Consider the following 11865-nt stretch of genomic DNA (forward strand, 5'->3'; position numbering starts at 1 on the left):
ATCCTGTCCCATTCCCCTCACATTCTGTCCCTTATAAATGCTGTCTCTCTATGTTGGTTGAAGCAAATATGTACCCTGGCTGCTCCTCCAGTCTTGCCCACCCACCCTAGCAGCATAGAAATATCAATTGGTGAGGACGTTGTTATTACCTTTCAAATGAGAAAGGGTTCTGGGCACTTGGGTAATGCCCATGGGCATTTTTAAACATCTTTTTTATAATTATATACATTTCAATGTACTTTTAAATTTCTGTGGATATTGCAATTGTTCCAATTATACTCATTTGCTTTTAAAACAAAGTTGCTAGAAACAAAGTCTGTGTGTATTTAGTATGTATTTAGTATGCCCTCAGTATAGCATCCAATGGCACACCATCAATTTCTTACTAACACTGGCAGAGGTCTATAAATCTAACCAAGCCTTTCTTTTACTCTTTCTGCATCTATCTACGTTTTTCTTTTCCATCTGTCATATGGAACCGAGGCTTTCTTTATGGTCATCATTCAATTCAATTACTAGGCTCACCACAGAGTGCGGGGCACTGGACTGATAATAATACCACCAGTAATACTTCTAATAATGCTCATTAGTCTAGGTCTCTCTCACAGGTGCTGTGGGGGGCCAAGCAGGTATCCACAGACACATGCATGGTTTTATGGGGTATGTGCATGCTCTCCTTCCCCATAGAAAAGCACAGAACTCAGCCTATACTCTTAGACCCCAAAGAATTCCCTTTATCCCAAAGGAGTACAATTATGAGGAGAAGGGAGTGGGAGGAGGTTACAGACAGTGGCCTGCCCACCCATGGAATTTTACTCTGTGTCAGTGTGTATCCTTCCTGTCCTGGTCTCCTTATTCTAGGCAGTGATGGGTCAGTCTCTCTATCTGCACATCTGGCAAGACAGGTACTGGACAATACAGACAGATTCACAGCAAATTCTTTGCTTGCATGTACTCCAAATCTTTGGGACCACATCCTACTTATCCACCCTCCTACAAAGTTCTCTTCTTACCAGCAACATGAACACATCACCCCTTATTTCTTCTCACCTTCTTGGAATTCCCTGGTGGTTTTCTGATGTTTGAGGTGTGGAAAAATTTATTTGCTCATGAATTCAGCGGCTAGTATTTATTAAGTACCATGAAACATTAATTTTATCAGGCCACGAAGAGACTTTGTTGAGTAAGACACTGGTTCTAGGCTAAGGGAGTCCACCATCTGTGACTTATTTCTTTTAACTTATGTTGCCTTGAGTTTGGGGCATTTGACTGAAGTGCATCAAATGTCTCATTGGATGGTCCATCCTGAAGGAGTGGCTGATGCAGGCTGGTGTTAAGTTGGATGTCTGGGCCGAAGTCTACTCCTTCTGAGCATCAGAGGGCATCCTGGATGCACTTAGAGTCTTCAGCTGGAGTGCATGAGAATAAGCCAGGAATGCCTTTGTTACTGCTCTCTCTTGACTTGTAGGTACCATATTGACCGCTGTGAGGGCCTATGGCTAGATGAGAGACCAGATGGACACCTGAGTCTCAGAGAAGCTGTCACCCTGCGACATCACTGTTATGGTCAGGTGTAGGCACATCTTGAAATATAATCTTAAATGTTAAGTTTGAATATTTTCAAAACTAAAAGCATATATACTTGCTTTCTATTTCTTTTGCAGTGTACCTAATTCAACACTACCAGTTACTAATTTGGATAACTATACTAATCTAAAAAATTCCTTCCTCTATTGTATGTAACACTGTGTCAGTGATATAAAAGCCAGGCAGATACAACATGTATACGAAAACTTAAAGGTTTACATTTATCGAATTTCTATTTGTTAATTGTTAATTAAATATTTTCTGTTTGTTAATTTAACTGAATTACTGTAGAACTTCACCCATAAAGGAAGGAGTATGTGTGAGCACTTTGAGGTTAGTTTGTCTACATCTGAGCAGTTGTAGGCACTTTGGTGGTGATCACTGACAACAGGGAAGAAAGGAGTGAAGTTGCTGAGGGAAGAAGTCAGGAGATGCCCAGGATGGTTTTGAGTGTTCAAGTTCCGTAGAGTAGATTGCGCTGGGGCTGAGTTTTGGGATTCCGTGGGTGAATATTGAGAAAGCTGGGTGCTGGTGCTTGGCCACAAATACCTGACAGAAGAGGTATGGATGGATGGGTCAGGCCAGGGGTACCATCCAAGGAAATATGATTTGCCTTCTTTTCATTTGGTTTCGCTCTAGGCAGAGCAATGATGACTGATTTTTATTCCACTTGTGCCCCCAAAGTACCTCGGAAAGCGGGTAGCCATTTTCCACCAATTTTGCTTTCCAGAGGTCGATATCCCTGACTTGCTATGGCTGGCTAGCAGCCTTTAGCCTCAGTGCAGCCACTCCTGATTTCACGCCTTCCGTGCATTCTTCTTCCTCTCGCACCTCCTGTGGACACAGAACACTTCAGCCACGGAGATCCATAACTACTTCCTCCTGGGTCTGAGGCCATCTTGGCTCTGAGAGCTCCCTGGGTTTGCTGACATCACCCTCGTGTGGAGGCGGATGGGCCTGGCGCTGAAAACATACATGTAATTGAATGAATTCTATTAAGAAAAAGGAAAAGAATAACAAAACTAACTCAACCAGACACACCTTCGGTGGCCATTGTTCAACACTCGGAACTTGCGTTTCTGCACCACGGGCAGGAAAGGAAGAGGCGGCTCTGGGAGGCATTTCCTAAGTACAGTTCGGAAACAGCCTGGGGAGACTGGAATTGGTCAAGAGGAAACGAAAAGCAATGCTCTTCCTCCAAATAGGGTGATTCTGAGGGAGCCGATCTGAGGAAAAGATGTAATGACGGGAGCCTAACAGCTAGGAAGTTCAAAACAAAATAAAACACTGTCATCACCACCTCACCAGCCAGGGGCTTCCTAGAACCTAAGGGCTCTGCTCCTCCTCACGCGTTAGAGCCAAGCACATGCACTCTTCCACAGCGTTTCAGCATCCTCTTTCAGTGATAGATTCCGGCGCTGCACATTCCTCAGTCTGGAAAACTTTTCTCATGTCTAGCTCAAAGCCCGCATGCTGCAGCTGACGTTCATTTCTTACTCTGTTCCGGTGGAGATGGGAAAGAACCTGTCACCATTTCCTCCTTAAGAATCCTTCAGACACTTGATGACTTAAAAACAAATCTTATTTTCCCTTGGTCGTTCAGAACTTCTCTCTGACTCAGTAAATTCTGGAGAATCTTTGTCAAATGCTCAGGGAAACAAGCTGCAGTTACCAAGCAAAGTAAAAGTGCCGGAACCAGCACCCTGTTCTGGTTTGTCAAGGAAAACCCTTTACCCTGGAGTCTGGATTTTCAAACAGCGTGCGGAACACTGTTTAAGGATTGTGTTGTTTCCCTTTTCTGGAGCCCATTGTGTGTGGCGTCAAATACAATGAGCGGTTCCGACAGCTGCAGTTGTGGAAGTATTAAACCGCCCGTGAGGATCCCCGTGAGCTCTCAGAAAGGAGTAGAATTGCCGGGGGGAGATGTGTGTGTTGCGTGTCTGTGGTGGGTATAGAGGGGCGGGGGCCTGGGGGCCAACGATGCCCTTCCTTCCAGCCTGAAGCATTCACTGTCTCTTTCTGTCAGGCTCGGGAGGCTGTCCCCACAGCGACACTCACATGCTGAGGAACCGAATAATTGCTGGCAATATCTCAGGGACAGTAAGCCAGATTGGGCGGGGAGAGCATTCCATTATTATAACACAATGCCATAATAGGATACAAAATTCTTTTCCTATTAATTCTTATACAATAGGAATCTTAAAAAGACTTTTACACTGAAAAGGGAGGTAAGATGCAACCCCAGTTTGTGTCTTCACAACCAAAGTTATCCTATTCATCTTGGGGAGCTTCCACGTGGGTCTTAGCTGTGGGCTCTGTCTGCAGTGCTGGCAAAGCTTATGGTGCACACACCTCCAACACCCCACCTCCCACCCACGAGGCGCTGGCGTGATGTTCACCCAGGGCAGCAAGGACTGGGTGTCCTCCTTCCTGTGCCACTTTCCCTGGGCCTCGCAGAACCCTGTGTGCACCTTGTCAATGTTGTTGACAGGCTGACTCACAGGCTGGGCATGGACGCTGGAACCCAGAAACCTGGATCCTGTTTCCAGCTTGGCTGTGGTCCCTGGTTTTTGGTTTCCTACCATGGAACCCAGGTGGAGAAGTCATTGGGCAGGCGCTCGCCTGGGATGCCGATCTGAGGGGGATCCCAGGAGACGTGGGACTTTTTCTTCATAAAAATGTAGAAAATGAATTTAACAGTCTTTCTGACCTTGTGCATCCCAAGTCCAATCTCGGACTTTGGCAATGGTGGGGAACAAAATATATTCAAGAAAGCTCTATGGACTCAAACAGAGTTCCAACACGTCTTTGACAGTAATTTAAATTCTCACCCTTAATTTATTGTTGTACTTATTTGTCGAGCATACATTTATTTCGAATATTTAATGAGAGCCCTTCATAAAAATCTCCATAAACTTTAAGTGCACATAAGCAGTATTCTTCAAGCCTCGCAGGCCTGCCTGAGATCAATTTCTTTCCAAGCCCCCTGCAAGGTAGGGGCCACTTGGGCAGTATTTTAGACTTTCCTAATAACACCTGTGGGGAAATGATGACACATTTTCTTATTTTCTATTAGGCTTATACTTGTTCTTGGGTTGAAAGGGACTCCATATGTAAATGTGATTATTATCCTCTGAATTTCTTCTGTGCAGTTGAGCACCAGAATCTCCTGGGCTGTTTGTACAGGGTTCAGGCCTGAATTTTAACAGTGAATATTAACTAAGAAAAGCAATAAAATCCCTGAAAAATTAACATTGCTAAAGACGATCACAAGCCCCCAGGGTCTACAACTCTGAGGGTCACCAATAAGTGACCATGATTTAATGAAGTGGTACTCCTTCTGATTAGTAAGAAATGCCTGGCGTCTTCCACAGCATAAATACCCTGTTTCTGAGTGTGCCAAGCAAATGCTTTCAGGGGCTGAATTTTCTCCCAACTCTAGTGAGCTGGCAGTGGACAGTGGAGGACATTCTGCTGAAATCGGGCCATTGGGAGCTGAAGACAAAGGCAGCTGATTCAAGTGCACCAAATTGGAGTTTCTCTAATCAAATATATTAAATTCACCATCATTCTTGATTGTTTTAATGGGAAGAAAGGGCAGCTGTGCCCTTCATTTTCTAAGCATTTTATTTAGTGTCGTGGGGAGAGGGAAAGCCGGGGAGGGAAAACAGGGTGGGAAGGGAAGAGGGGTAGAGACGGCTAAGAAAGCTACAGGAAGCTAATGTCTTTTGTCTTAAAAGTAAAATGATTTTTCATGCTGTTCAGATCCACACGGAGAGTTCCCAGAGCCGTCACTCATGGCGAAAAACCCAAGATAACCAGTTTATAAAGCACGTTACGTGGAAAAGGAGCCAGCAAACGGCTGGGGGGGCCTTGGAGCACCAGGGCAAAGAGACACGGGTGACCAGTGCTAGACAGATTTGCTTCACTGGTTCCATGAAAGCCTGCTCCATTGAGTATTTTCTCACCCTGCATATTTGTGCTTTATACAAAAGGATTTAAATTTCAAGACACTTTGGGCAACTTATTTCCACTCCTTTGTAACCAACAGCAGAATTCACAAAAGGGGTTTTTCACTATTTGAGCAATAGGATTCAAAATTCTGGTTAAGAAACTGATGGCCCAACCTCTTTTTTTTTTTTTCTAAGACAGTTTAACAGAAAATCCAAGCGTGGTGCTTCCTGCCCAGAGCACAGCACTACACACAATGTCTTAGTATGCACCTCCAGCTTCAAAGGAGAGCTCGGGCACATGATGTCACTTCCTCTGTCTGCTGAGTTGATAACAGGATGAACCTGAAGGAGATATGAACCAGACATTCCACTGTGTCATTAATTATTTCACTCTTTTGTAAGACGGCGTACTTAGGTAGTTGTTGTTTTTGTCCTTAGAGCTTTGCGCACACAAATGCACTTTGCAAAGGAAGCAGAGGTTCAGGATGGCAGCGTGGGGCTCACAGGCTCACACAGGCTAATGTGAGTCATCCAGAGAGAGGGCTTTGGAAGCTGGTGCCTGTTACAGCCTGAAGCCAGCCTGTTTCTGAGCTGGAATGTGAAAGGCAGCTGGCTGTGTCACAGGGGCAGAGAATAAAGCCACAGTGTAAAATGAAGATACAATTCAGCAAAGAGAAGATGCTATTAAAATGGTTTCTGCTCCTCAGGCAGCTTCTTTTGGAGGGCTCCCTTTTGGGAACAAGTGACAGTATTCCATGTCTTAGGGGAAAAAAAGGAAATGGGGGTTCCTTTCAGAAAAATATCCGAGTCTTTTTAAATGTCCACATTTGAAGGGAATCAAAGGGACCGTCATAAGGCAGAGTCTGTATACTCAGGGGCATTGCATCAAGGGACACAACGCAGGCTAAATGAAACTCTTCATCCTTTGGGGGAAATCTAATAACTCAATCAATCAGCTCGGGTCTCCTGTCATATGCGGCAGGCGTCTAGCCCGTTTAGGAAGTCCCTTCCTTTACCATGAGACAGCTGGGTAAGGCCAGCTCAGGGAGAGGAAGAAATTGCCAGTGCATTCCTCCCCATGCTCCCTCCCTCTCTCACACACAAGGCCCTTTTGTCCCTGTGGCCCCCCTCCCTCTGGGCATGGCCTGGGCTGGGTGGAGGCTGTTGCCAGGGAGTCACTCGGCTCCTAGCATCTTCCTCTTGCAGGGCTGGGCAGGGTGAGCCCCCTGGTCTGGCTTGGATTCGCACCCAGAGCTGACAGGCTCTGTGGAGGCATGCACTGTTCACAGCCTGGGTCTTGGTGGGGCTGAGGGTGGTTGTCTCTTGCCACCTGTGGTTAGGGCCTGAGGCAAGAAGGAGGGTGCAGAGGGGTTTTTGAAAGCATCGGGGCCACAGAGAGAGCTCAGGGCCAGGAGCAGAGGGACTGAGTTGCAGCCCAGTTCTATACTAAGTTCACTGAACGAGCCTTGGGCAAGTCACAGAACCTCACTGTAGCTTGGCGTTCTCTGTGAAATTAGAGGCCGGAGGAGATGACGTCCAAGGACTCTTTCAGATCCAGTGGCGTGTACCTCTCAATAATTGCTGAGGACACGGGATAGAAAATACTGCGGCTTCCAAGTCTGAATCCTGACTTCACCACTATGTTGTTTTGTTCAAGTTATAAAGCTTCTGTTTCTCTTTTGAAAATACTGGGTTAAATCATATCTGCCAAACAAAGATGTTGCATGAGTTTAATGACCTGAATTACAAACACGAGTCTAGTCTGACTCCTGGTGCACAGTATGTCCTTCTAAACACGGGCTGTCCTTGTGACCTAAATGGTGTTGACTGTCAGAAGAGAAAAGTACTTAATAAAAATCCGTATTAGTCCATGAAGCTAGAAATCTAAAAAGAAATTATATAGCACTTCCATATCTTAGGCATCTTCCTAGAAATTTTAATTTCAGAGACAAGTTGGAAAAAAAATTAGGATTGCTTGCAAGGTAGAACTGTCAACTTTTAATTTTGGCCAACTAAATTGGTTAGAAAACAATTCTAACCTGCTCTCACCATCATTTCAAAAAATAAATGGCATAACGGCCAGTTTTGACCAGGAAAGGATACTTGTCTTTGTTAAACTGACATGTATGCCACACATGTATTTTTATTATACGTAAAATGTACATGAACATTGTCCTTCCTTTTCCTTCTGTTTATTATTTACCGTGGATGAGTGACAGTTCATCCCATTCTGCCACCAATATGGGGCTGGTCTTGGGAAACCACTGTCTTAAGGAACAAATTTAGTTTATTTGTGTCCCTTTATGCTTTTGTGTCAACTAGTCTCTACTGTTTTATTTATTTTCCCTTTTTATGTTTCTCTGTGCACACAAACACACAGATTTCATTCACGTTGCTTTAGCCTATCCAATCTACCCTGAAATTTCCAGAAGGGAACAAAATGCTTTTTAATTGTAAAAATTTCAATTGCACAGGTACTGTTCCTCCCTCCCACTTGCAGTGACGGTTCTTGGTAGCACACGGAGGCCACCTCCAGGAGAAAGGGCCCCTCCTTTCACTGGCTTCCACAGCATTTCGGGGCTGCCTGGCTTCACTGGCCCCTCTGGGCAGAGTACAATGTACAAAGAAAGCAAAAGTGGCCTCCTACCTTTTCCCCTCCTGTGGACCCACTTTGCATGGTGCATCCAGGGGGCTTCTGACCCTCTCCTGGTCTCAGTCACAACTTCTCTTCTGAACTGGCTCAGCTCCTAGGAAAGAAGGGCTTTTGAGCCAGTTAATTGGTCTCTTAGCCAGGACTGCTCCCTCAAAGCAGGCGCCTGGGCTGCTTTTCATCAGCAGGGAATCTGGGCCGTCACCCCCAGAGTGGAGTTCTGGGCAAGTGCTAATGGAGCAGGAGCCGGATGGGAAAACTGGACGGCTCTCTGCCTCCTACTGATTCAGGTTCTCACACTGTGGCCTCATGTGTTGTGAATTATAGACATACCAAACACACCCACAATTAAATATAAGCACCAAAATGCTCTTGAATGCCAAACGCGACTTGAAATGCTCTCTGGATGCGTGCTGCCTGTGCATGGCTTGCTTCCATGAGTGCCAATGCGTAGTGAAGCTCGGACGAGCTTGCCCTCCACCAGCTTGCTTTGTTTGTGGTGCTTCCCTTTAACTTCCACCAGGAACTAGGGTTGTGCTGCGATCACATTTTCCCTGCAAGGGGAATGACCCTTCTTGTAGACATATTTGGCCTTCATGGGAGGTCTCTCCACGGTCAATAAGAAACTCACAGAAAAGCCATTAGGCCCGATATCAAATCTCTTTCTGGGGTAATAGATGTCAGGGCTACTCGCCGAGATCTGAGTCAGAGATCTGTGGCCTCCTGGAGCTGAGTGTGGCTGAGCGCAATGGTCCAGCTGGCCGGCCACACAGACGTCAAGCACGATGGCACCTCCGGTCTCACCACCTGGGCCCAGGTCCTGCAATATGCAAATCACAGTCCTGCGCAGAGAGCAGCTAGGGTCTTCCTTCTCTCCTGCTCCCTCCTCACCCGGGCCCTGCTGCTCTGCTCACCGGGTTCTAGTTCTGGCAATGTGCGGTGGAAGACGCCAGCAAGGAAGTGGGGTGGGGTCTGCATCTAAGCCTGGCTTTATCTTTTTGGGCTTGTGAGTCTCTTTTGAAGAGACATAGAGTGTAAAGAACAACGGTGCTTGTTTTTCATTTGGGAGGTTCAGTTCTATCAAGAAGCTTCTTAAGTGTTAAGAAGCTCGCTGAGGTTGGCACCCTCTCCCTTCATGTGGTTCGCAGTTCCCATGTTTTACTTATTTTTGATGTGGTAGCTGTAGCCAATGAAAGCTAGTCCCCTCCTCCCCTCCCCCAGCCCCAGTTCAAAGTTATAAACTGAGAGTTTTTGGTTTCTGTCTTCAACATTTCCTCTCTTTGACGTCTCTGCAGGGCTGAGAATGTCATTTTTGCAGTCACTCCCAGGAGCTTCAACTCTCATGATGTCCTTTGCTCATTAATGGGGACAGTGGGACATATGGGAAGGGAGCCAGGGTCAGGGGTGTGGGGCTACCTGCCTTGGCAGACATTCCTGAGTCCAGACCAGGGGCCAGGCACTGGCCTGGGAACTGAGGATACAAACACCAGCCAGCAGAGACTCCCACCTGGGGCGCTGCAGCCATCTTGGGGACAGAGAGAGGTCTCCCACCAAGAGGTCTCTCTGGAAGGTGACCAACAGCCTTTTAATTGCTGAATCCAAAGATCCTTTTCAGTTCTCGTACTTCTTTATCTCTCTCTCATTCTGGGCCTGTTGATCACCCCTTCTTTAGTCGATATTTTATTCAAGACTACCTATAAGCGGCTAATTCATATGCCATGGAAAATGGTACAGCAAGATGGTTAAAAGCAGGTTATGAGGTCGTAACATCTGTATTCACACTCAGCCCTGGCTTGTCTTAGTTGCGTGACCCTGGTGAGTTATGCAGCCTCTCAGGGGCTCGATTTCCTCACCTATTAAATGGGGCTGATAATATTACCTGCCCCATAAGGTTTTGTGCAGATTAGATTAGATGTGCTTAGAACAATGTCCTGGCACTTTGTAGGTGCTCCATAAATATTGGCTGCTGTTATTACTCTTATCATGACGCTGTGCTAAGCACTAGGAATACAGCCGTGAACCCAGTAGTCGTGGGTTCTTCTCTCATGGAGTTTACAGAGCAGTCTGGGAGACAGCCATTCTACAGCGGCTGTCAGTGTGCTAAAATAAAAACAGCAAGTACTGAGCTGTGCTGCCGACCTGCGCTGCTGCACAGTTCTGTTTCCCAGACTCTCTAAGCCTTCTTTCTCTACTTCCATCCCTGACTTGTCTTCCTCTTTGGTTCCACAAAGCAGTGACTCCACAAGATTCTGTGATTGTTTCTTCCCCAGGCCCCTGACAGCCACCCCAACTGTCCAGCACAGTCAGCAGTGAGGCCTCAAGATGAGCTGAAGGCTTCGTGTCTGCTCAGTCAGGGGTCGTCCTGGGGTGGGGGTGGGGCAGTAGAAGGAGGTGCCTGAGGGTGAGGGCAGGCTTCCTTGTCGGAGAGAGATGGCTTCAGATGACCACCTCTGTTCAGCAGTCAAGTCTCCTGCCAGCCATCTAACCTCTCCATAACTCATTTCAATCATCTCTAAAAGGGACATGATAATACTCTCTATGTGGGTTAGTTGACTATGTAGATGTATTCTCAACTATATATACACCGTACATACACACATATGTAAGCATATATATACATATGTGTACACATACATACATATATGTCTATAGGTGTGTATAGATGCACTTATATAAACATACATACATGTATATGAAAAATCTCAGTTCAGCACCTAGTCCGTAATAAGCACTCAGTCAATGGCAGCTCGAGTTCTAGCTGTTACTATGAGCTGAGCATCTCTGTGGGTTGTGGTTATCAGAGTACAGTTTCTGGAACACAAAAAAGTTGCCCTGTATAGTGTTATTCAGCCTTGTGTGGTCACTAAACTAGGAATATGGGAGACAAAGTTGACAGAGATGGGCTCATGCCCTTGATGGAGTTCACGGTACAGATCTGCATACAGGTGACTCTAATGCCAGCCAAACTCCAGAAGACAATCAAATTGAGGATGCGCGTCAGACGCTCAGAGAGAAAACAGTTCTGCTCAGGCCATCAGAGGAGGTATCTTTAAGTGTAGCCACAGAAAAATGTTGATAGGGAGATGAGGCTGGAGGAAGGGCATTCTTATCAGAAGGCAGAGGAAAGCCTAGGAGAAAATGCACAGATTTAGGGAACTGCTTCACAGGTTTGGTCTCTGACCATGGTGGCTGGCGCCCAGTGGGCATGGGGGGGCTGCGACTGGAAGGCAGGCTGGAGTTGCAGTGGAGGGTTTTAGGCTGTCAAGGGGTTTGCAGCTAACCACACTTTTGAGCTAAAAATATGTTGTCCTAGAATGACTAGACAATTCCATCAGGAAGATCCTAGCTTGTAAGGACAAGGCAAATTTAACAAAAGAAAGAGGATTTATAAAATAAAGAAATGAAGCTGAGTTGAATCTGCCAGCGACAGCACCTTCTTTGTTTCTACTGGCAGAGGACTCCATCATTAAGTCACAGCACCGTGGCCGCTGCCATCAGATTAAATTGTCAACAGATTTCCATGTGTAGCAGAAACTTTAAACTTGTTTTATTAGTTAAAAAAGGAACGTGGTGCCAAAGCCACAGACTTGGTGTTATTAAGCTTCGGTATTTGAGCCTGGCTACGTGAGGAAATAGTCTAAACACCGATCTATCCCTGTCTGACACATCCTCTAT

The 11865-nt window shown here is 46.0% G+C and overlaps 1 long non-coding RNA gene across 1 annotated transcript; it reads right to left on the reverse strand.

Moving 5' to 3' along the window:
• Positions 1-1114: 1114 nt before the first annotated feature.
• Positions 1115-8493, reverse strand: LOC138918507 (uncharacterized). Its single transcript, XR_011427950.1, has 2 exons — positions 8188-8493; positions 1115-2550 (listed from the first exon to the last, which is right to left on the reverse strand). It is a non-coding gene; the product is annotated as an uncharacterized lncRNA (long non-coding RNA).
• Between the last annotated feature and the right edge of the window lie 3372 nt (positions 8494-11865).

The sequence above is a fragment of the Equus caballus genome, chromosome 17, assembly GCF_041296265.1.
Source record: "Equus caballus isolate H_3958 breed thoroughbred chromosome 17, TB-T2T, whole genome shotgun sequence".
Classification (NCBI taxonomy): Eukaryota; Metazoa; Chordata; class Mammalia; order Perissodactyla; family Equidae; genus Equus; species Equus caballus.